Source organism: Magnolia sinica, chromosome 6 (assembly GCF_029962835.1).
Source record: "Magnolia sinica isolate HGM2019 chromosome 6, MsV1, whole genome shotgun sequence".
Lineage (NCBI taxonomy): Eukaryota > Viridiplantae > Streptophyta > Magnoliopsida > Magnoliales > Magnoliaceae > Magnolia > Magnolia sinica.
In genome coordinates, this window is record NC_080578.1 from 41059740 (window position 1) to 41085456 (window position 25717).

General features: G+C 38.5%; 2 non-coding genes across 2 annotated transcripts; both read left to right on the forward strand.

The window, feature by feature from the left end:
* Positions 1–754: 754 nt before the first annotated feature.
* LOC131250472 (small nucleolar RNA R71) lies at positions 755–861 on the forward strand. The gene has a single exon (XR_009173397.1). It is a non-coding gene; the product is annotated as a small nucleolar RNA R71 (small nucleolar RNA).
* An 11361-nt stretch (positions 862–12222) lies between these two features.
* LOC131250364 (small nucleolar RNA R71) lies at positions 12223–12329 on the forward strand. Its single transcript, XR_009173288.1, has one exon. It is a non-coding gene; the product is annotated as a small nucleolar RNA R71 (small nucleolar RNA).
* The last annotated feature ends 13388 nt before the right edge of the window (positions 12330–25717 follow it).

Sequence of the window (25717 nt, forward strand, 5' to 3'; positions counted from 1 at the left end):
ATGTTCCACATGTTGTGTTGAAGAGTTGAGACCAATTGTTTGAACTTGACATTTTAGGTTAGGTGAAGGCTGGGCTGGAAAGGCCCTAGTGTCCCTAACATTCAGTTGTGTCTCAAGTCTTGCAACTAAAGTTCTAAGTTCATTCATAGCTTGCAGTTGCTCCTGCCTAAATGCATCTAATGTATCTTTAAGGGTTCTCTTGGGTGGAGGTCCACTAGATGGCCCTTATGGATAATTGGTTACATTTGCAGTTGGTTCATTTCTCCAATTAAAGTTTTGCCAATCAGGGGTGTGCGTGTCAGAATTTGGTGCACTAAGTAGCCATTAATATGCATTTGTAGTATCTTCTTGAACGTGAAACACCTCTTCAAAAGCTGGGATTGTAGGACAATCTTTAGTTAGGTGTACAACGCTCTCACAATTTCCACATATGGTTTCAACTACTGTTTTAGACCGAGTTGATTCCTTCCTAGATTCCAAGTCCTCAATTTTTCGTATAAGAATTACCAACCGTACATTAATATCATCCTCCTCCTTGAGTACTTGTACCCCTATCTCTACTGGCACTTCCTTGGGATTACTAGCTTGGTTTGATGTGTCCCATGATTGGGTGTTTTCAGCTAGCATGTCAAAGCAATCCCAAGCATCTTCTAGTTTCTTATCCATGAATTCACCATTACATATCATTTGTACGAATTGGCGCATGTTCGGACTAAGTCCGTCATAAAAAAGATCAATTGTTCGCCAAGTTTCGAAACCATGGTGCGGGCAAGCAAGAAGTAAGTCTTTGAACCATTCCCAACATTCAAAGAAGGTCTCATTATTTTTCTGGGAGAAGTTCATTATTTCCCGTCTAAGAGTGTTGGTTTTATGAGCCAGGAAAAACTTTTTAAGGAACTCCTGGCTCATCTTTGCCCATGTGCCAATGGATCTAGGCCTTAATGAATGAAACCATGATTTGGCCTTTTCTTTTAGAGAAACCGAAAATAATTTAAGGTTAATTGTATTAGAAGGAACATCATTAAAATGTATGGTTGTAATGATCTCTTCAAATTCTTTAATATGCATATATGGATTTTCTGAATCAAGTCCATGAAACTTAGGAAGTAATTGGATCATCTCAGATTTGAAGTTCACGTTTCCTGTATTGATTGAGAGAATTATGTAGGAAGGTATACTTGTTCTCACCACTTGTAAATTATCTGGTAAAGTTCGAACCAGTGGAACCCAATGCACTTCATTCTCATCATGCACTGTCGTAATAGGTAGTGTGTGATGCACAGGATCTTCATCAACATAATGTTCTTGAGACATGCTCTCAGATGATTTTTTCAGGAATAATTGGGGGTTTTTTAACTAGACGATGGATTATGAGTCCTTCAAACAAACCTCCTTCACTCAAAAGTCTCTGAGTGCTGTCACGAACCCACTTGGGCATGAAACACTTACAACCTTCAAGTTCTAAACAACTAAAACCTAAGAAAAAAAAAATAAAAACTACAGAAATTAGAAATCTGAAAAGTAAAGAGTTAAAGAGGAGTTAACGGATTGGAGTTGTTATGTAAGTTGTTATAAAACAGAAAACAAAGTTAGTTTCTAAAAAAAAATTGAGAAAAACCTAACCTAAAAGCATTAAAAAAAGGTTAACCCTAATCCTAAAGTAATTCTAATACTAATCAATCTTATAAAAACGTGGCTGAAGTCCCTGACAACAACACCAAAAACTTGTTCACAACCCCAAGTGCAGGGGCGCGATGTGGTAATAACTCAGTGAGACTGAGGTCAAATCCATAGGGACTTACCTTGTACGTATTTCGAAATAAACTAGAACTAGAACTAGAATAAGATCTAAACTAGAATTTGAAATAAGAGAGAATAATTGTGAAAGAATTATTAAATATAAAAAAGAAACTAGAGCGCCAAGGATCCACTTGTAGCTATTAAGATGCTACCTTACTTGATCCAACAATCACAATTGGAATTGAAGTCCTATCCTATCCAGTTGGGAGATAAAGTAGTTAATCCATAACCTGAACTTTCAATTGAATTAGTTCCCAAATGAAGCACTATTATGATGATTGGAAGGGAATTCAACCATTCACCATGCCCAAGAGATGATGGTGAATCACGAATTTTACCAATCTCAACAATATTAAAACATATAAGAAGATATTCAAAGCTTTCATAATGTCCACTATAATTGTAGTAACAATAAACCATAGAAAACTGAAAATATTCCTTAATTCAAACCATAAATCAATAAAAGTTTAATATAAACGTGAATCAAAGTAAAATAATCATCTAAACAAACTACAAGCTTCACCTTTTAACTTTAGCTAAGAGGTTTAGCTAACCAAATACATGATTGAAACTAAAACTCTTGAAGAAAATATAAAAACTAAATAGAAGAAGAAGATTGGGGAAGAAGGAAGGACTCCTTGAAGTTCTCCAACACCTTGCTCCACTCTTCCAACCCTAATTCGTGCTTAGAAACAATTAAGAGACCCATATTTGTAGTATTTGCTTGGATTGACTTTGAAATCACCTCAAATTTACGCAAAAAGTTACGCTTCGTTTGGACCAAATTAAGGCTGAAAATCGCACTTTCTCGTTGGACAATTCTGCATGATTTCAGTCAGACCGAAGTTGGCTTTGGTCGGGCTGAATTAAGGCTAAAAATTTTACCTCTCACTAGGTTATTTTGTGGAATTTTCTTCGAACTGAAATTGCACTTCAATTAGGCCGAAGGTCTATTTTAGGACTTTTCTGCTTTAGACTCCAAATTCCAGAATACATTTTTTCATGCCAATTTTTAGGATTCCTTTTCTTCACTTCAAATCTTCAATTATTTTCACTCTTCACTTGATTTCCTTAGATCTTTGGGATGTGAATTCTTTATTAATGACTTCAAAATCTTCGATTCTTCATTTAGTAATCTTTTGAGCATAAATCTTCCTTTCGGCATCAATTTCACTTTAAGCCCTCGAAATCACCTCGCACATGAAAACATGCATAATTAGATCGATTAAACGCTATCATGTTTATAAAACTAATGTATAAATAGGGGAAAATATGCAATATTTGACACTTAACATTAGGTGAGCAGCTCGGCTGGTCACCCAGGAGGGGAGGCCCAGGGGATCCTCAGGTCTGCATCCACCACGATGGAGGACCTCTTATCATGGATAGTTTGGCATGTTCTTGATGTCGAGTTTACTAAGGTGATGGAGATGCCCTCGATCGTTGCTATAAGCCAGGTGGCTGTGTTCTTTTATAAGGTAAGGCATTTCCTTTGCTTTGTAATTATTGGTTTTTGTACTTAGTTTTGTTTGTTTGTTTTGACATGGGTTTCTTTTTTCAGTTTGTCCCTGTTGTCATTTCTGCTTATCACGAAATGATATGCATCGCGGAGGAGTGCATGGAGGCAGAGGCAAGTCTTATGACGAGGCCCGTCGAGTCTGAACAGCTCTGATTTACCTTGAAGGAGTCTGGGGAGGAGCTTGTCGCTCTAAAGATCCAGTTGGAGGCTCAACCGGAAGAAGCTCGGAAGAAGGCGGCTCAGTCGAAGGTCAAGTAGGAGGCTGTAAGTTCGCTTTTGAGGGAGGCCTAGGGGATAGCCGCCAAGTGGAAGGCTGACCTAATTGAGGCAAGGGTCAGTTTTAAAGCAAAACTGACAGAATCTGAGGCTTCTATCTCAACAGATCAGGTATTCAAGGCCTCCTAGGAGTGGGTGAAGGAGAAGGACCTGCTCTATAACCTTAGGTACGAGAAGTGTATCGAGGGGGTGAGGGGGTATATCCCGAGCTTGACTTCGGTAGCCTGGAAGATAGTCCTGTCGAGGACCTTATGACTTCGGGAGTTGAAGCCTCGACCCTAGCTGAAGCTGAATAGTCACCCTCAATGGGGGTTTGAGCAAACCCCTCTATCCTCTTTTTATATTTCCTCTTATGCATGTAACATTATTTTTATATCAGTGAAATGAGGATTTTTGTAGCAATTATTGTGTATGGACTTTTAAGGTAGAATTAGCATGTCTTATAGTCACGTGTCGTTCATAGTGGTAGGCCAAACTTATAAGTTGAGTAGGAGTGTTGGGGTGAGCTCTCGAGCTCTTCCTCTTATTAAAGGAATTCTGCCTGTATAGGACATATGGATTAGCTTCAATGACCCCTTTATGAAGGTCCAAGCAGTTTACTTAAGAGGATTGTTTCCCTTTGAACTAAGAGATCCTCATTGTAGGTTGCGTAGTTCGGGTTGCATTACTAATTAGTGGTCTGACTTCTTCTTCAAGGTTCGGACAATTAGTGAGGACTGTTTTTCCCTTGCACTAAAGGAAGTCCTTGGTAGGTCATTTAGTATAATTGCTTCATAGTCCGACCTCTTCTCTAAGGATTGGGCGATTAACAATAATACTTTTTTTCCTTTCACTAAGGGAAGTCGTCAATAGACCATGTAAAGCAAACATTGTAGACAACGAATAGAATTTGAAATTTTCCAGCTTTGGTATTTTTATTGTAGATTCTAAATAATAGACATGTAGGCTCTGACCTAGTAGGTCAGTTATTATAGATTTCGAGTAGTAGACATGTAGCTTTTGACCTGAGGTTTGGTTAATCTTCATGGATAGTAAATCTTCAGGTGTTTGACGTTCCACAGATGTAGCAGGGGTTATCCCTCCATGTCTTCAAGTCGATAGGTCCCACGTCTGGTCGTGCCTGTCACCTTGTAGGGTCCTTCCCAGTTTGGCCCTAGGGTTCCCAAACTGGGCTCCCTGGTATTCTGGAAGGTTTTGCGGAGCACCAAATTTCCTTCTCAAAATCTTCTCACCTTTATTCGAGAATTGTAAAATCAGGTGACCTGTTGTTATCGAGTTGTAACCCTAAGTAGAGCTCCCTCCCTCATCTCTTTGAGAAGGCTAAGGTCCAGAGCCAGTTGTTCGACATTCTGAGTTTTATCGTAAGATGGAACACGTGCCAAGGATAGCCCTATTTCAACTTGAATGACCGCGGTGGCTCTGAAAGCTAGGGAAAAAAGGGGTATCTCCTATGGATGTTTAAGCAATAGTTCGGTATGCCCAGAGCACGGAAGGGAGTTCCTTGGCCCATGCTCTTTTGTCTTTCTCGAGCCTGGGTTTGTGGTGGTTTTTGATGATTTTGTTGACTACCTCCACCTGGCCATTAACTTGAGGATGTCGAGGTGACAAATAAGTGTTTCGAATTCTGAGGATTCCACACATGCCTCGGAATTGGTCATTGTCGAACTGTTTCTCATTGTTCGAGATGATCGTGTGTGAGATCCCATATCGGCAGATAATATTTTTCCAGATAAAGTTGATAATTTTCTGCTTAGTAATCTTGGCCAATGGTTTTGCCTTGGCCCACTTGGTGAAGTAGTCAATGGTAATGACTACATACTTGGTTTGACCTTCACCCGCGGCTAGTGGGCCGATGATGTTGATCCACCATTGGGCAAACGGCCATGGCCCGGTCATGGGGGTCAGCTGCTCAGGGGGTTGATGGGGTATTGCTGCGAACCTCTAACATTTATTGTATTTTTGGGCATACTGTTTAGCGTCCTTTTAGATGATCGGTTGTTCACAACCCCAAGTGTCGGGTCATGATGTAGTAATAATCTTGGTAAGACAGAGGTCGAATCCGCAGGGACTAAACTCGTACGTTTCTAAAAGTAACTAGAATTAGAGCTAAATGATGAATTAAAGCAGAAATATGAATTTAAATGAGTAATTTTGAGTAATGAGTAAAGTATCAATTAAAAGTAGGAACAAGGGTGCCAAGGATCCACTTATAGTAATTGAGATGTTGCATTGCTTAATTTAAGAGATCCAACTAGAATTAGAGTCCTATCCTATCTAGTGAAAGAAAAGACGGTCAAATCTCTAAACTTATCATTGATCTAGCCTTAATGAAGGAGAATTGTGGTGAATTGGAACGGATTCCATCACCCAACCATGCCCATGGTATGATGGAAAACAATAGGATTTACTAAATCCATAATCTCAAATAGAAAAGAAGATATTTAAAGCTATTGCAGATCTATTGTAATTTGAGTCACAACAAACCATTAAAAACTGAAAATAACTAGAATTCAATGCAGTTCAAACATAAACATGAATCAAAGCAAAGTAAACATCCTAATCACACTACAAGCTTCATCTCTTAGCCCTAGTTAAGAGGTTTATCCAACCATAGACATGATTGATCTCAAATCTCACAAACAAAGCATAAAACAAACTAAAGAACGAAGAAGAAAGCTCTTGGACGAGGGCTCCACCCTTTTGCTCCACTCCTTGAACCTTAGAAGCTGCCAAGGAACATCCTAGAGACTCCTATGTATAGTTATGAATCCCCCTCTTAAGCACCGACTTGGAATTTCTGCAAACCGCCTCAAATAACGCAATCCGTGTCAGCCCCGGGTTACAATTCTGCATGATTTTAGTGGCACTAAAGTTGGTTTGGTGGCACTAAAATCGTATCTGAAGTTTTTATCGCATCTAAAGTTGTATGTACATAATACTTAGGTGGCACTGAAATTGGCTTAGGTGACACCGAATTAAGTTGTTTTCTTATTGGACTATGTGCACTTTCGGTGGCACCGAAGTTGGCTTAGGTGGCACCAAACTGTCCTATTTTTCTACTGTTTAACTTGTGCTTTTGCCAATCTTTTCTCCATCATTTGTACTTGATTTCCTAGGATCTTTGGCATGAGAATTCTCCATTCTTGGTCTCCCAAAATCCATTATTTGCCTTGGTGATTCTTGAGCATTAAATCCATGCTTTTAACATTCTTTTCAATCCAAGCTCTTAGATTCACCTTGTACACAAACATGTATAAAATATAACATTAAGTAGTATCATGTTCATAAAACCAAGATAGAAATGGGGGAAAATATGTAATATTTGATGCTCGACATTGGACAAAAGTACCCCTGTCGGACGAACTTATGGGTGAGGGCACGACTGCCGGAGTGGTTATCGCAAACCCTTTCGTGTATTTCCTTCAGGAGTACTTAGCCTCTTTGGGATGGGGACACCTGAGATAAGGTAGGGAGAACCCTTTCTTATACAGAGTGTCTTCGATCATGGTGTATCGAGCTGACCTGGATCAGAGCCTGCGTGCTTTGAGTCGATCTTCGGGTAGCTTGCCTTCTTAAAGATATTCAATGATAGGGTCCATTGAGCTTGGGACCGAACTGATGGGGTAGGTGACTTCTAGGTTGGATTCACCAATGCTCGGGTCAGATAGGAACTCGATGGGAATTAATTTTAGGAGGTCATCCTTGGTCATTGTGGCTAACTTTGCCAGTGCATCAGCTTTGGAATTCTCTTCTATGGGGATGAGGATGACTTCACATTTTTAGAATTTGATAATGAGTTCTTGGGTCTTCCGAAGGTAAGGGATCATTTTTTTCATCCTTGGCCTGATACTCGCTGGCGACTTGGTTGAAAATAAGTTGTGAATCACTATGAACTTTTAGAATCTGAGCTCCTAGTGTTGCTGCCAGCTTGAGCCTGACAAGCAGTGCTTCATACTTTGCTATATTGTTCAATGTTTGAAATCCAAATCTTAAGGCATATTGGGTACAAGTCTGGTTAGCAGCCTCAAGGACTATCCCAGCCAGGCGGCCTTTAGAATTGGATGAGCCATCGATGTGTAATGTCCAGGTCAGTGGATCAGGCTCGACCGCCCAATTATCTTTAATGAGTTGGTCGGTCTCACTGCTCAGACTGGCTTCTAGGTTCTGAGCATGGGCGAGCTCAACAATGAAATCGGCCACCGCTTGACCTTTGATGATGGTCCGAGGCTGGTATTTGATGTCAAATTCATTGAGCTTGATTGCCCACTTTGTGAGTCTCTGTGACACCTTGGGCTTTTGGAACACTTGGCAGAGGGGCTGATTAGTCTGGACTATGATTATATGGGCTTGAAAGGAAGGTCGTAGGTGATGGGATGATACGACCAAAGCTATGGCGAGCTTCTCAATGTCTAGGTACCTGGTTTCAGCCGAGACCAAGGCCTTGTTGATGTAGTACATTGGGAGTTGTTTCCCCCCTTGTTCTTGGATGAGGGCCAAGCTGACTGCTGCGAGAGATACTGCCAAGTAGAGCAGTAATGGCTCACCTTGCTCGGGCTTGGAAAATAGTGGAGGTGATCCTACGTACTATTTAAGCTGTCAGAAGGCCAGCTCATAATCTTCAATCCATTCTACCTTCTGTTTTTCTTTTAACTATTTGAAGAAGGGGAGACACTTGTCAGTGGCTCGAGAAATAAAACGGCTGAGGGCAACAACTCTTCCAGTGAGACAGTGAATTTCTTTTATCATTCTAGGTGAGCTCATATTTAGTAGAGCTCGAATTTTGTCAGGATTTACTTCAATCCCTCTTTAGTCGACCAAAAAGCCAAGGAATTTTCTCGAGCTGACACTGAAGGCGCACTTGCTTGGGTTCAGCTTCATCCGATACCATCGTAAAATTGCGAATATCTCCTCGAGGTCGGTGGTTTGACCTGCAACTTTGATGCTCTTGACGAGCATATCATCGATGTAGACTTTCACGGAGTGCCCGATATGCTGAGCAAACATCTTGTTGACCAACATCTGGTAAGTTACCCTGGTGTTCTTCAGTTTGAAAGGCACGACCTTGTAGTAGTAGAGCTCTTTGTCTGTGATGAAGGTTGTCTTCTCCTTGTCGTGGGGATGCATGACGATCTGGTTATAACCTGAGTATATATCCATGAAGCTTAGGAGCTCATGCCCAGCTGTACTATCAACCAGCTGGTCGATCAGAGGGAGGGAAAAACTGTCTTTGGGGTAGTCTTTGTTCACGTTAGTATAATCAACACAGACCTGCCACTTCCCTTTGGACTTTTTCACCATGACCACATTGGTGATCCAGTCAGGATAATAGATCTCTTCAATAAAGTCAGTTTCAAAGAGTTTATAGACTTCTTCACCGATAATGGCATATCGTTTTGGTTCGAATGTTCGTCGCTTATGCCTTACTGGTCAGTGGTTGGAGTCAGACTAACTCTTTCCAGGGATCAACGGAGGTGATGGCCATCATGTGATATGGCGTCTTTAGTACTGTGGAGTAGCACTAGCGAGTTTCCTATTGGTCTCCTCAGACTTGTTTGATGCCATGCTTGGTTAGAATCTTCATTATGAGGTGGTAAGTTGATACCATTGCTCACAGGGCATTGAGGGATGACCGTCCGAGGATAACGTTGTAGACGAAAGGACAATCGACCACGAGAAAGTTGATCATCGTCGTTATCTGGTTATGTCCTTCTCCTGTAGTGACCAGGAGTTGTATGGATCCTTTGGAGGTGACTCTGTCTCCGCGAATCTGAGCAGAAGAGTTTTGACAGGTTTGAGTCGGGACCTTTCGACCCCTATTTTATCGAAAGCATCGGTGAAGAGGATATCAGTCAAGTTGCTGGTGTCCACCAGAATTCGAAACACCTGCGGTTGGCTATAGTCATGACCACCACTAAGGCATCATTATGGGGATGGTGGACACCTTGGGCTTCCTCTTTGGTAAATGTCAGTTCATATGAGATCACCTTCTACTCCTTTGGAGGTCTGCATGTGAGGTGGACCTGATGTTCTGAGCTGTTATGATTAATGCTCCAAGTGTGAGCTTTGCATGATTGATTGGAGTCTCCTCCCCTCGTAAACCCACTGAAGATAGTGCGAATTTCTCCCATAGCCTCATTGTTGTTTCCATTGGCAGGTTGCTCGTTCTTCTGATCTGATCGTTCTTCCCTTCTGCTGACATACTCCCGCAGATGTCCGTTACGGCTGAGGGCCTTGATCTCTTCCTTAAGGTTGAAACAGTCATTGGTGGAATGGTCGTGGTCACGGTGGAAGTGGCAGTACTTCCGTTTATCCCATTTGCTGGCGTTAGTCTTCATCCGGTTCGACCGTTTGAGGAGTCGTTTGTCCCAGACCTCCATGAGGACCTGCTCGGGCGTAATGTTGAGGGGGGGTGTAAGAGCGCAATCTTCTCTCAGGTCATTTGGTTGGATGTTAACCCCTGGTCGGGTCATCGTCCCTCTTATGCTTGTTGCTGTGATCAGATTCTTACTCTTCTTTGGGTCGCTTCTCCTTAGTCAAGCTTCCCCTGATTCGAGTAGCTTTTTGTGAACTAAAAAGCTCCTTGGCATTGGAGTATTTTTTAGTTTGGTTGAGGAGATCGGCCAATGTCATTGGAGAATTCTTACCAAGCGAGAAGAGGAATCTCACCTCCCTTAAGCTGACCATCATAGTGGACAGGGCGATTTGATTCGAATAGCCCTCCACTTGCATTGCTTCTAAGTTGAAGTGTTTGATGTAATCCTTTAATAACTCGTCTTCTATCTGAGTGATGGTGAGGAGGTGAGTTGTTAGTTTGAGCCTTTCTTTTCCCCTGATAAAGTTGGTAATAAAGGCCTTACCGAGTTGTGTGAATGAGATAATGACCGTGGTTTCAATTGTCGAAACCATTTCTGAACTGCTCTTAAAAAAGTTAAGGAGAATGCTTAGCACATCACCGTAGTCGATGCACCATGAAGCTCCATCCATGCCCTGAAAGATTCCAGGTGCTTGGCCGAGTCGGTGGCCCCAGAATAAGGAGTGATTTGTGGTATCCAGAATTGGGGCGGGAGCTGAGCGTACATGATGTTGTTGGTGAACGGTGGCTCAGTTTCCTCTAACATCGCTTCCATCGAGGTCGAAGCATGTGTGCAATAAGCCCGTCGTATGTCGATAATTTGACCTCGTAGTTCATTGAGTTCGGCCTCCCAAGGGTCCTCATTCTCGGCCACCGTCTCCGGGGGTTTGTAGGGCATTTTCTTCTCCAACTGGTGACGCAGGCCGGATGCAGCCAGCGCAGTAGTACCCGATGGGAAGGCGTGCAGTTTGACACTCCATGAGATAATTTGTTCCTCTGGGAGCTGACAAGTACTTGAGATCGTGCTGAAGCTTTAGTGATTGCTTGAGCAATAGCCTCCTCTACCCCTTGGTTGGGAGGAGGGACCTGTCACTATAGCATTCGCTTAATTTGATTGTATGTTGCTAATTGGCGCTTCAACTTGATGTTCTAGAGAGACAAGTCGACCTCCCCAGTTCCGTGACCGCTACAATGGTCCCGTGGTCGTACATAAGTCTTTTAAAAATTTGGCATATGAAGGTATTTGTTTTACGGCATCAAGTAGAGGAATATTGACCTTCGCTTGTTTCAACACCTCTAGAATATCCTGAGAGTTAGAGAGAGGTTTTGGTGCAACCAACTGTTAGGGAAATGGGGCAATCGGCTTCCCTTGAAGTTCTGATCTAATTCTTGTGGTGCATGGCTAGATTTATCATTATTGTCCTCTTCTAGGTCCTTAGGCTTTTCAGCCCTAACCGGAATGGTTTTGTCAATGGTCTTCCCACTCCTAAGAGTGGTGATAGATTTAGCTTGCTCTAACTGATTTGAAGAGTTCGGGTCGCTAACTTCATATTGCGGTTTTGGATTGGGAAGAGGTTGAACTGGAAGACTTCCCTTGTTCCCAATCGCACTTTTAGTCTTAAGTCCTTATATGGCCTTTGTGAGGTCTTGAAAAACTTGTAGCATACCCTGATTGAAAAACTCCTGATTTTGAAGATGCTTTAAAATCGAATCCTCCTGAGGTTTCCCTTGATGTGGAATTTGATTAGGGAATCCTTGAGGTGTAGCGATTTGTCCGTTTCTCCAACTAAAGTTTAGATGATTTCTCCAACTAGGATTATATGTGTTAGTGATGGGTCCACTAAAAGGTCTTTGGTAATTATTCATGGCATTAGATTGCTCATCCAACACCTCTTGAAAGGCAGGTATTGTTGGACAATTTTCAGTCATGTGAATGTTGCAAACACAAATACCGCAAACAGTTTCCTTAGCCTTATCCTTCTTTAATTTCATGGCCTCGAGTTTTCTGGTAAGATTATCCACTTTAGCATTGATATCATCTTCCTCTTTCAAGAGAAACATTCCGCCCCTCTCATTGGATTGAGTTGACCTAGACGTGGTGCTTGGTTTTGGGGAGATGTTCCATGATTGTGTGTTTTCAGCTAGCTTATCAAAGTAGTCCCACACATCATCGACATTTTTATTCATGAATTCCTCGTTACACATTGTCTCAACCAATTGGCGCATGGAAGATGTTAGTCCATCATAGAAGAAGTTAGTGATGTGCCATGTTTCAAAACCATGTTGTGGGCATGAACTAACAAGATCTTTGAACCGCTCTTAACATTGGAAGAATGTTTCATCTTCCTTTTGGGCAAAGTTCATGATTGACTTTCTAAGGGTGTTCGTCTTATGGTATGGGAAAATTTTCTTTATGAACTCCCTTGTCATGTCATTCTATCTACCAATAGATTGAGGACGTAGTGAATGCAACCACATCTTAGCTTTCTCTTTCAAAGAAAAAGGAAAGAGTTTCAGCCTGACCATGTCATTGGACACGTTTGGAAAGTATAAAGTGGCTATAATTTCATTAAACTCTTTCAAGTGTAGATACGGATTTTCAGATTCAAGCTTATGAAATTTTGGAAGGAGTTGGATCACCCCTAGCTTGATATCCATGTGTCTCGTATTTTCTGAAAAAACATGCATGAAGGTGTACTCACCCCCGTCGGTTGTAAATAGTCTTATAAAGTACGAGGTAGGGGTACTTGATGCACCTCGTTCTCATCTTGGACTTCCTCAACCCTAGGTTGAGGTTGTCTTCTGGTTTGATTAACCGGTTGATTTGCAGCCATCACTTCATTTAACTCTGAGGATCTCGAGTGGTGTCTAATCCTGCGATGGATAGATAACCCCTCAACCAAACCTCCTTCACTTAAAAGACGTCGAGTGTTATCACGGACCCACTTAGGCATGAAACACTCTCAGCCCTCAATTTTAGATTCTAACCTAAGCCTAAAAGATAGAAAGGAAAATAAAAATCTAGAAATAGAAAGAGAGAGGGAATTAGAAAGAAGTTACCAAATTAGAAGTTCTTAATTAAAATCCTGTAAAACAAAACAAAACAAGTCAGTTTCTAAAAATAGAAATTATAAAATTAGAAAGTTTTTTAAAAATAAATTAAAACTAGTTTCTAAAAAGGAAAGTTCCTAAAAACAAAAAATAGAAATTTTCTAAAAATTGATTAGGAAAGTTCTAAACCTAGAATTAGAAAGTAAGTTAGTCTCTAAAAATAAAAGAAATCCTAGAATTAGAAAGTTTCTAAAAACAGAAAATAAACCCTAATCCTAAAAATAGAAAAATAGAAAAATCATAATCTTAACCTAATTCCAAAACTAGTTAATCTCAGAAAAATGCAATTGTTAATCCCCAACAACAGCGCCAAAAACTTGTTCACAACCCTAAGTGTAGGTTCGCGATGTAGTAATAATCTCGGTGAGATCGAGGTCGATTCCACAGAGACTAATCTCGTCAGTATTCTGAAAGCAACTAGAAGAAGAACTAGAAAAAGATGAAAACCCAAATATGGATGTATAGAGAGTAATTGTGAGAGATTTAATGAAAAACTTAAGAAATTCAAAGGTGGGAAAGTAGGGTTTCCAAGGATCCACTTGTAGAAATCAGGGTGATCTATGCTTGATTCAAGTCACACGAATGGAATCGGAGTCCCATCCTATCCAATTGGAAGATATCTCAGTAAAATCAAATCCGAACTTCCTTTGACCTAGCTCTGAATGGATGAGAGGTGTGAGAACTAGAAGTGATTCCATCACAAAACCATGCCCAGGAGACAATGACTCACAACAGGATTTACCAATCCCACAATCAATCTGAGAAAATTGTGAAAGTTAGGGAGGATTCTATCATCCAAGCATGCCCAAGGGATGATGGTGAATAATAGGATTTCCTAGATTCACAATCCCAAAACATGAAAAGAACATACTCAAAGCTATCGTAGATCTATTGAAATTTGAGTCACAACAAACCATTAAAACCTAAAAGTATTCCTTATAATCAAACTAGAATCAAAGAGAGTTTAATATAAACATGAATCAAGGTAATAGAAACATCTTATTACGTTACAAGCTTCACCTCTTAGCCCTAACTAAGAGGTTTAGCCAACTAAAACATGATTGAAATAAAATCTCTAGAAGAAAACATGAAAAACTAAGGAATAAAGGAAGAAAAACCCTTGGCGATGGCTCTCCACCCTTGTGCTTTGCTCCTCCAAACCCTAGATATCCGTAGGAGTGCCCTAGAGACTCCTATTTATAGTTTTGCAGTACCTCGTTTCTCACCGACTTGGAAAAAACTAGAAACTGCCTCAAATTTACGCAACTTCGATATTATCTAAGGGTCTTCGATATGTCCTTCGATATTATTGACAGGTCTTCGATAGTATCGAAGATCGGTCCAGATTGTCCAACGAGTTTAGCTAAAAAATCCTGAATTTCATGATATTATCTACAGGTCTTCATATTATTGAAGACCATTCTGACAGTTTTCCATAATTAGACTTTTCTGGCCCTGAAATCTATTCTCAGGACAATTTTCAGGCTTCCTTATCTTCACTTCAATTCTTTGATTTTCTTCCTTCATCACTTGGTTTCCTTGGATCTTTGGCATGCGAATTCTTCAATATTGGTCTCCTAAGATCCATCCCTTGACTTGGTGACTCTTGAACATTAAATCCACGCTTTTGGCACTATTTTCAATCTAAGCTCTTAAATTCACCTTGCAACACAAACATAAGTAAAATAGAACATTAAGCATTATCATGTTCATAAAACCAACATATAAATGGGGTCCAATATGCAATATTTGACCCTCAACATCCCGCAGGCGTAGAATTAGCCTAAGGTTGGGAAGATGAGCTCCGATGGTCCGTATACTGTTTCAGCAGCGCATGACTGGGTGCAACAACAATGGTCTGGACTTTCTTTCTCCCCTTCACCATTGTTAAATCACTGTAAGTGAGAACAACGGCTTTTACTGTTGTTCCCACATACGGCACCAAACTGCTGATGCAGTTTTCTGAGCATCCTCCTCAAACCACTTGGTACTTGTAAGAGAAGACGAAGATGGAGACCCTAGCTACTGCAGGGGACCCTCCGATGCCAAAGTCAGACAGGAAACCTAGGTCTGGTAGAATGTAGGGTTTTTGAATTGGGGAGTTGTGCGTACCTTTCACTATTAGGGATGCTCCTATTTATAGGTGATGAGTGACGGTGACGTGGAATATAATTTTCCTATTTATTAGGGATGTGTTATTGAGAGCTTCCTATTCTGAATATACTGTAGGTTTCTTCCAAGATCCTTGGCTGAGATCTCAGTCAGATTCGTGTTGTAGTCATCTTCCGAGATCCTTGGCTAGGATCTCAGTCATATCTGTGTTGCAGTCTTCTTCCGAGATCCTTGGCTAGGATCTTAGGTAGTTATAATCGGAACCAGGTCAGAATCAGTAGAAGCACGTGGTAGTAGGTCAAGATTGTGAGTTCGATGTGGCCCATGGGGTCATTCTGAATGGTGGCTTGCCGACCTAGATTTTCTAATGAATCATGGTTTAGTTTTCCCTTGGCATCGAGTAGATTACTAACCTTCCGACCTTCCCTTGGGAGTCACGCTCGAGGGTTGAGACTGAGCTCCTTTCCTTAGTAGAATATAAATGAAATTGGGGATGACCATCCTTTTCATCCTACTGTACAGGGTAGGGTCTTGTCAAGTGTTACAGTTCAGAGTCTTGCCTCACACGGGACAGTTCCTCGGGAGACCTTACTGAAAGATTTTCGAGCAGCAGCTCGAAAATGTATGGGATCGTGGATGGACTCGTTATCTAATGGAAGTGGAGAGACTTCATCTCTTGATGGACGAGCTCAGGCAGTATGTCCTTTCCTTATCAATGGTTCATCATTTTCTGGCCATTAAGGAGCTCCTTGGTCATGATTGGCATTGACCGACCTCCTCATGTTGTGCATATATGTTCGAGCTGGCCTTTTCTCGTTGGGCAGTCCATTTTTACCAATAACACACACACACAATATATATGTGTACATATGTGTGTGAGTGTGTGTACATATATATGTATATATGTGTATACATATATATATGTACACACACACATATACACATATACATACACACACATATATGTATATATACATATATATACATATATATATATATACATATATATATATATATATATAAAAAAATATATATATATAAATATATATATATATATATATATATATATATATATATATATATATGGGAAAAGGTACTATAGGTCGAGCTGTGTGGGCCCCACCATGATGTACGTCAAAATAATACAGCGGAATTAAATAATGAGATAGCCAAATAAAGGAAATCAATTCACAATGCTGAAATGAAAGACAACCTCAATAAACAAGTATTGAGAGGTTGATACAAATGCTGTTCTAAGGACAACCTTACACCATAAAAACCAAGGGTTTATGGCAGGGCAACCATATTTCTAGAACGTTCTTCGTATCAAAAACTCAAACCGAAGAGGAATAAATAAATAGCAAGGAATTGAAATAAATTGTAAGAATTTAAATCTAAAGTATTACAACATTCACATCTACACATACATTCCACAAACTTGAATGATAACAGGTAGGAAATATAACTCACACATTCACAAAATACAAAGAGTTATAGTGGTTTGCCTGTGTGTACACCAACTGTTAAACAACAGCCATACGGCTTGCTACTCCACTCCCAATATCCTCACATAGGGGATATTAGCGTTCACTATGAAAATAAGTTTCACAGGTTCACTTATAACCTTTACAATTGTGTCTTTCAAATGAGCTTACACAATTCAAAACCCCACTTTTGAGTTTTCCTGGCTCTCCTCAGATAACCACTAGATTGAGATTTTTCTGGCTTAATCTCAAACAAAAACCAAAATGAAGGAAATTTACAATACAGTAAAATACCTGAATTTCTCCTTTTGTAGCAGCCCGGAAGAACCAATTGGAGTAGAAGTTCAAATGTGGAAGTTCAATGTCCAATACTCACTTTGAAATGGTTCTAGGTTCTAATTGATTTTAAATTAAACCAGTTGGGCTAGCTATATTTGATTTTGATTCCAAGAAGAAAGAATACAACAATTCCTCTTTTCAATTCAGATTGGAATATAGAAACAAAATCAAATTAATAAATCTAATAAAAGAGAATATTAAATATGCACAATGTAGCTTAAAAATGAAGATAAACTTATCTGAGAGTGATGCCTTGATTTTACTTGAAATTCGATATTAAACTCTAAAATTCGTGTTCTATTTATAGTTGCTGAAATAGCATCTACGACTGGTCCTGAGGACACTACGACTGGTCGTAGACCGAATAGATTTTTGAAATTTTAAGCGCGATTGTCCCCGACTAGTCGTAGGGTATCCACGACCGGTCGCGAACCCTCCATGACTGGTCGTGAGCATCCTACGACTGGTCGTAAGAAACCAGGAACAGTTGTTGGAATTTGAGTCATAGGTCCAGGACTGGTCATAGGACGAGTCGTGCAGTGTTCACACGACTGGTCGAATAGAGTCCAGGACTGGTCGTAGCTCAACCAAAAAATTCTAAAAATTTGCGACAACTTAGGACTGGTATTGGAATTTATTGGACTAGTCGAGCCAGAGCTAGGACTAGTCGAGCCAGAGCTAGGACTAGTCTTAGAACAGTCCAAATACATGTAAAGTAATTCAATTTGAATTATGTATACAAAATGACCTACCCTAAGGTCAATCTAAGGTCAATCATACCTTGAAAGTGAGGTATGAACATTGAGACTTCATTTCTTTAGATGATAGTTGACCCTTGAAGATTGTGAAGCTTGAGATCTCTCTACTTGATGTAACATTGAGCTTGAGATCTTCTAGAGCTTGAATTACACTTCATCTTACGTTGTACACTAACTTGAGTCTTTGAACAAGATCACTTCTTTCATTGTAGCTTGTACTTGCATTTCTTAAAATGGTTTGAAGTAGTTCTTCGTTCTTGACTTGAAGCAAAGTGTTTAGAGAGGTGATGCAATGTCTTGATCATATATACCAATGAGCTATAGATTGATGTTTTGGCACCACAAAATTTGATAACCAAAGGAACATAAAACCATAACACTTACAATCTCCCCCTTTGTCAAATTTGTGACAAAACACATTAAAAAAATAAAAGAAGCACAACATGCTCAATAACAAATCATGCACAAGTTATATAAGAGAACCAGTTACAGCCTGGTTAAAGAATCATGCACCAGTTGTCATTAACTAGCAGAAATTTTTCCTTACTTATTTACTCCCCCTGAGTAGCACACACATATATATCGTAAAAATTAATATTACTACCCTTCAATCCATATTCATTATCTATTCCAATCAATCCAAACCACTTGAAATCTTCTCCCCCCTTTTGTCACAATATGACAAAGGAAGCAAATAAAAAATGGAAAAGGATAATAAATAGGAGTAAAAAAAGGATTAACTAGCCAAGATTTAAGCAAATTAAAGTCCACAAACTATTAACTAATTCAAATCCACAAATAAAGGTCAGTTATCATTGATCGAATATTAATATTGAATTGAAGATAATGGCGAGAATCAATGATAGACGCTTCGTATGAGGCGATAATCCTTTAGTAATACACTATCATTTACTAACCGTTATCATTTATATCATCATTGTCATTATTGTAGATCCTTTTGATTGTTACTTTATGTTGGACTTTCGCGCTTGAGCTTTAGATGGGGCTTTTAGATAGAGTGAGCTTTAGATGAAGCTTTACTTCCATGAATTGCTATTGCATCTTTAATAACGTAGGGCTTATACTAGCCTTCTTGGGCGTCGTTTACTGTTATATATATCAATATGTTGACATAGGATGAATTAATAAATCAATAGGTCACAGTATCAATATGTTGATAATAGGTAATAATATCCATTTAACAGCGCTCGACGCTAATAACAGCTCAATAATAACTGATAATATCATCTTGTTGAGGCGAATATCAGTTTGTTAGCAATAGTGGTAATATCATAATAGACGATGTTCTAGCGATCATCGATGCCTTATAATAATATTTCCTGGTCAGTGATTATTGGTAATATCAGCGATGACTAACGATATCTTAATAACCAGTAATGCTTTGTAAGGTATATAAGGTAATAATTCTTTGGCAATGATTTTGTCGGTTGACTGATATAATATTCTGTCATAAGAATGATATCAAGTGGCTATTTTCTTATTGCTAATTGTTGTCCTATCAAAATCATGCTTATATATCCATTCCTTTATAATCATCGCTTGCTGAAAATAATTTGCGACTTGATGGGGCTTTAGGCTGTTGCATGGTAGTGTATAAATGTTACTTGATCTGCCCCATCGGGTGAGATTTTCTCCAAGAATTTTCATAATCAAAACTATTTTACCTTTCAAGAACAATAATTTTGATAAGATGAATATCTGCAGACATTTCGATGTCCTATTCATTTTGATTCATAGCCTGATAAGTCTTGTCGATATAATCTTCAGTGATAATATATTGATTGTCTCATTTAAGATTTAGACCTGGCCCTGATCTTGTAAGTGACCTTCAATAAATTGCAGTATATCACATTTCTTAAAGAATATATATATATTAAATTTCTTCGTGTCTCGATTAGCATTATAATCTTGATAATTAATAATAATCTGGATAAATAGTCATTCAATAAATCTTTTCAGATAACCGATCAGGGTTCAGAGATAGTTTTGCGATGGCCTTTTTCAGCATATATAATTTCGAAGATACTTTTGAAGTCTGTAACAATAATGTAATAATAATAATAATAATCCTTGGCTTGAGTGTCTATTTATAATAACTCAATCACGGTAATGATTCTAGCCCCAGTGTTGACCTACAAAAAATTAGTATCGACAATTTTCATATAAAAAAATCAACAATTACCTTATTTGGGATTAGGCGGATTGAGAATTTCGTCTTGCTAATTAAAAAGTATATGAACATATTTTTAGAAATTGTCTTTCATTTGCTAATCCTTCTTCGTCTTCGCCTCACTGAGGAATAAAGACTTATGAAGATATATGACTGAAGATCACTCTATATCAAGATTACTTGTCTCATTATGTTGTTACATATATGTTCTGCTTTTCTTCTTGCACATAAGCATGATGAATCGTACCAACACTAGAATTATGTTCCATTTCTCAAGATATTTATCAATGCTTTGGACTCGCCATTCTTCTCTTTCTGTCATGTTCTTTTATCACAATTTCTCCCTCATTGATAATCTTTTGTAGCTTTTTCCTGAGGGAATTACTACTTTCTGTATGATGTCCAAATATACGGTGATAATGATAATAATCTGTTCCTCTTGTCTTTTCAATTTCTCCGAGGTGTTTTGTCGAGGTAGTTCGATAGTCTTTATAGCCAATAATTGATTCATTATAGGAAGTATGTCTTTCCTTGTGAATGTATACTTCATATGGTCTTTATATTTTCTAGACCTTTTATATGTCATCGTAATCGCACGACCGTTTCTGCCTTCTTCATCACCATTTCTTTCATCATCTTGATAATCTTATTTCTTTTCTTCTTTGCTAGTAATGTTGGCCAATGTTTCATGAAAACTCTGATATAGTGACTTTATGTAAAAAGTGGACACTTTTTCAACCATCTTTTCAAGAGCGTGAGTCTTTGTAGCAAGATCATGAAAGGTTTGTATATCTACACTAATTATGTTGCATGCCACTTCTGATCTTATGCCTCCTAAACATAACTTAACCTATTCTGATTTTCCTAGAAGATATCGACATGATGCCCCCAAGTCCTTCCATCGACCTATGAGTTCTTTGACTGGTTCGTTTTTTCGTTGGTGAGTAGAGGCTATTTTAGTCAAACTGACTTCTCTGTCGGAAGAGAAAAAGTTTGCTATAAAAGAATCTTGCATATGTAATAGACCCTAAATCCAAAGTTGAATACTATCTGAAGGCTTTCCCTGTCAGAGATGACCCGAATAATCGTAAACAATACTGAAGAACTTTAGAGAGATTTTCCATTATTGTTATGAAGTGCATTATGTGTTCTCTGGGTGATCCGTTTCCATTAAAATTTTGAAAGTCCGGGTATTTGAAGTCAACCGAAAATGGTACTTCTTCTATTTCAGGGGGATATGATGTCTGGTATCAGAACCTTTTATTCTGATTTTGTTCATTTTCTAGACGATTGTATAGATCTATGTTGATGATATTATTTACGGATCTACATGCTCTAACTTGTCTATTGAGTTTGCAGAACTGATGACGTCCAAGTTTGAAATGAGTATGGTTGGGGAATTGAATTACTTTCTTGGATTACAAGTAAAACAATAGGAAGATGGAATATTCATCTCTCAAACCAAATATGCTTTAAATTTAGTAAAGAAGTTTGGGTTTGAGAATAGAAAAAAGTTTGATACTCCTATGAGTACATCTCTCAAACTTTCTAAGGATGAACAGGTAAAAGTATAGATTCTCGTTTATATTGAAACATGATTGGTAGCCTTCTATACTTAACTACTAGTAGACTTGATATTGCTTTTAACATTGGAATATGTGCTAGATATCAGTCTGACCCTAAGGAATCTCATCTAATTGTTGTTAAACGGATAATTCGATATGTCACAAGTATAGTTAATTTCGGTCTATGGTATCCGCATGATATTAATGTACAACTTGCCGGATATACTGACGTTGACTGGGCAGGAAACATCAACGATAGAAAATATACTAGTGGTAGATGTTTCTATGTAGGAATAGTTTAGTTTCCTGGCTCAGCAAGAAACAAAATTCTATATCCCTCTCAAGTGTTGAAGTTGAATATATTACAGCTGATAATGCTAGCACCCAGTTGATTTGGATGAAAAGGATGTTAGCTGATTATGGGATTGCGCAAGATACAATGATACTATATTGTGATAACTCAAGTGCTATTAATATTTTAAAAAATCCCATTCAACATTCTCGTACGAAACATATCGACATTCGATATCATTACATTCAAGAATTAGTTGAGGATAAGAGCATTTCATTAGAATACATTTAGACGGAAAAGTAGCTTGCGAACATTATGACCAAACCGCTTGACAGGAATAGATTTTCTAAATTAAAACATGATTTTGGTCTGTGTACTTTTAATTAATTAAATTATGTTATTTATGCATTTTTATTATTTGTATGTTTATAATTTAAAAAAAATGCAAAACATATAAATTTAAAAATTTAAAAAAATATATATATACATATGAAAATTTCTAGCTGCACGATCGGTCAAGCACGTCCTCAACTAGTCGAGCTTTGGCGGGTTGAAGACCATACTTAACCGGTCGAAGTGTGCAGGTGGGCCTCTTAAAAGAGAAAATCTATTTTTCTTCCTCATTTTACCCCTCTTCCTCGACTAGCCTTTGCTCGACTTGCCGAACCCATCTCCATAGAGTCTTTGTAAGTGGTTTATTTTTTCTTTCTTTCTAGATTTAGGTTCCTTGGTACGAGTTATTCTTCATTTTGTGATTGATTTGAGATTTACATCCTTTCTAAAGAGGATTTGGGCAAAAATCTGATTTAAGCCAAACCCATCTTTAATATATTCTTTTGCAAACTCTACATGGAGCATCGGTCTAAGAGGAAGGCTACACGTAAGGGCCCTAGCGGCTTCTCATCTTGGACGACTCCAATTAGGGTAAGAACCCTGTCCTAGAGGGGGTGAATAGGACAATGCCAAATAAAAACTTATAACAGCGGAATAATAAAGAAAATGATAGCCAAGTTAAATAACAATGCAGGAAAGTAAAACAACCTCAAAATTCAGATCTTGAGAGGTTGATACAAACGTTATTCTAAGGACACACCAAAAACAGAGTTTATGGTAGGACAACCTTATTTCTAGAAAGGTCTTTGTATCAAGTCTCAAATCGAAGAGGAAAACAGAATTAAATATAAACTGAAATGAAATAACTTGTAATTAAAAATGTATTGTTCTAGGGACAGCCATACACCATAAAAATGGCAGGGCAACCTTGCTGGAACAACTTTCAAATGAAATTGAAAATCAAGCTTATAAAGGAATAGTAGAAAGTAAATTCTAAGCTATTACAACATTCTCACAAAGCTTGAAATAATTACAACATTCACCACCATACATACATCCCACAAAAAGAATAAAAAAATTAGAAGAATAAAACAATCAACCACAACTCAAGGGATTATAGTGGTTCGCCTGTGTGTTCACCAACTGTTATACAACAGCCACACAAAAAGCTACTCCACTCCTAATATCCTCACACAGGGGATATTAGCGTTCACTAAAAATAGGTTTTCCCAGGTTCACCCAAAACCCTTACAATTGTGTCTTTGTTCGTGGGCTTACACAATTAAAAAACTCCACTTCTGAGTTTTCCTGGCTTTCCTCAGATAACTAAAATAACAAGATTTTTTTGGCAAATCTTGAAAGAAACCAAAATAATAGAAAGGAATTTACAATATGTAAAATACCTGAAAATCTCCTTCGTTGTAGCAGCCCGGTAGAACCAAATCAAAGTAGATGATTGAATGTCCAAGTTCAATGTCCAGTACTCGATTACAATGGTTCTAGTTCTAATAGATTTTAAATTAAACCAAATAGGGCTTGCCTTAATTGATTTTGATTCCAAAGAAAGGGAATAATAATTCCTCTTTATCAAATCAGATTGGAATATAAGAAACAAAATCAATTAAAATAAAGCTAAGGAAAGAGAATATTAAATAAGCACACTTAGCTTAGATGGAGCACAGAATTATCTCTCAGAAGTTCGACGAAGATTGGCTTGAATACTTTAATTAAATCGATAATTTCTTCTGAGATTCGTGCTCTATTTATAGGTGAGAAGATCGGGTCTTCGACTGGTCTAGAGTGCTCTTCGAATAGTCGAAGCTCTAACAGATATTTGAAAAATCCGGCGGGATTTGCTCTGACCGTTTTACGACTGGTCATAGCTCTCCTACGACTGGTCGTAGGTTTCCTTCGACTGGTCGTAGGTCCTGCAAAGGTTCGCTAGACTTCGAGTCGTAGATTGTACGACTGGTCGAAGATCAGTCGACACTGTTCCTATGACTGGTCGAACAGATTCCAGGACTAGTCGAAGGCTAACAGATTTTATCTGAAATTTGTAACAAACTTACGACTGGTCGAGGAATTTCTTAGACTGGTCGAAGCAAGTCTAGGACTAGTCGAAGAAGGCCTAGGACTAGTCGAAGAACAGACCAATCACATGTAAAATAAACATTCGACTTATGTATCCGAAATGACCTACTTCTAAGGTCATTCTATGGTCAAAGAAACCTCAATCATGAAGTATGGACATTGAAACAAGAGACCATGAAGAATGAGCCTTGAAGTCTTGATGTAGATTAAACCTTGAAGTAGCTCAATCTTGAAAGTGGCTTGAGTTTCAGCTTGAGTCGTGAGTTCAGCTTGACTTTCAGCTTGAGTCTTGAGATCAGCTTGAGTTTCAGCTTGAGTCTTGATTTCAGCTTGAGTCTTGCCTTGTACTTTCTTTCATTCAAGATCTTGAGTCTTGTACTTGAGAGCTTTGCTTGTTTATGAATGTTGATCCTTGAGAAAGCTTCACTTATGCAAGTTATATATAACAGAGTATAATAGTGATTTTGTCACTACAAATTTGACAATAAAGAGGGATAGAAACTATAGCACTTACACCCTCCAATTTTAACCATTGATCGACGTACCCAATTAGTTCGATATGATTGTTGATCTACAAGATCAATTGGTTCAATCTCAACCATTGATTTGGACATATCTGATTCAAATGTTCGTTAACTAATAAATCCATCCAACAATACAACCATCAAACCGTTCATATGCTGAAATCATCAGAATACTTGTCCATCCATCTAAACTGACCGTCCATCTCACCACTAATCCATAGGTACATCACGAAGTCCACTCCCCGATCACATCCATCCGTCCATCTATTATGCATTGATCCATCCATCCATCTACATCATTCATGTACCATCAAATACATCACAACCACAGACATGCACCAAACACATCATGCACACATACCTTTCACACATGGCATACATGCATCAAATACATCACATGCATCAGATACACACATGTGGTACACATGGCACACGTTTAGTGCATAACATGTGCATTGAAGGAAAGTAATGTGGAACACGTGCTTTGAATGGCAAAAATAAAAGCAAAACTTAAAAATGTTAAGAGAATAAAGGCTCTCTTTCACACATGCCACATGTGTGATAGGAACTTATAAAAAGGGGAGGCATGAGAGAGATCATGCATCTTGAAGTCATGAAACGTGGAAGTTGAACGTGAGGTGAGGTGAGGTGAGGTGAGGTGCTGTAACGTGAGAAGAGTGAGGAGAAAGAGAGAGAGGAGAGAGAGAGAAAAAAAAGTATTGCTGGACATTCACATTGGAAAGAGAGGGAGAGAGGAGAGAGAAAAAGGAAGAAAGAAAAGAAGAGAGAGAAAAAGGAAGAGAGAGGAAGAAAAGAAAAGAAAAAAAGAAAAAGAAAAGAAAATACTTTTTTTAAGAAAAAGTGAGTTTTCTCTCACTTGATATTTATGAAAACTCTATATAATTTAATTTAATTCATTTTATTTGTTAATTCAATTGTACTTATAATACAAAATTGCCATCTTGGATGT